The sequence below is a fragment of the Sapajus apella genome, unplaced genomic scaffold (genome assembly GCF_009761245.1).
Source record: "Sapajus apella isolate SASKATOON/1434 unplaced genomic scaffold, GSC_monkey_1.0 scaffold70, whole genome shotgun sequence".
NCBI lineage: Eukaryota > Metazoa > Chordata > Mammalia > Primates > Cebidae > Sapajus > Sapajus apella.
Window position 1 is genome coordinate 1,045,745 of NW_022437010.1, and position 486 is coordinate 1,046,230.

Genomic DNA, 486 nt, shown 5'->3' on the forward strand with positions numbered 1-486 from the left:
ACCATGTTGGCCAGGATGGTCTTGATCTCTTGACGTCGTGATCCACCCACTGTGGCCTCCCAAAGTGCTGGGATTACAGACATGAGTCACTATGCCCAGCCCACTTTTGCATTATTAAAGGCCATGAAGATAACATTTTCCACCATTTTATTAGACTCCAGATACCATACACTGTCCACATAGGTATGTCTGATTATTTCTGCAGTTAATAAAAACATATACCCTGGTTTAAGAAACTACTGCATGGCCGGGCACGGTGGCTCACGCCTGTAATCCCAGCACTTTGGGAGGCCGAGGCAGGTGGATCACGAGGTCAAGAGATCAAGACCATCCTGGTCAACATGGTGAAACCCCGTCTCTACTAAAAATACAAAACATTAGCTGGGCATGGTGGCGCGTGCCTGTAATCCCAGCTACTCGGGAGGCTGAGGCAGGAGAATTGCCTGAACCCAGGAGGCGGAGGTTGCGGTGAGACGAGATCGCGCC

The 486-nt window shown here is 50.2% G+C and overlaps 1 protein-coding gene across 4 annotated transcripts in view; it reads right to left on the reverse strand.

Moving 5' to 3' along the window:
- Positions 1-486, reverse strand: part of PAK1IP1 (PAK1 interacting protein 1) — a 15,047-nt gene that overhangs the window by 3,964 nt on the left and 10,597 nt on the right. The gene's annotated exons all lie outside the window — the stretch shown is intronic.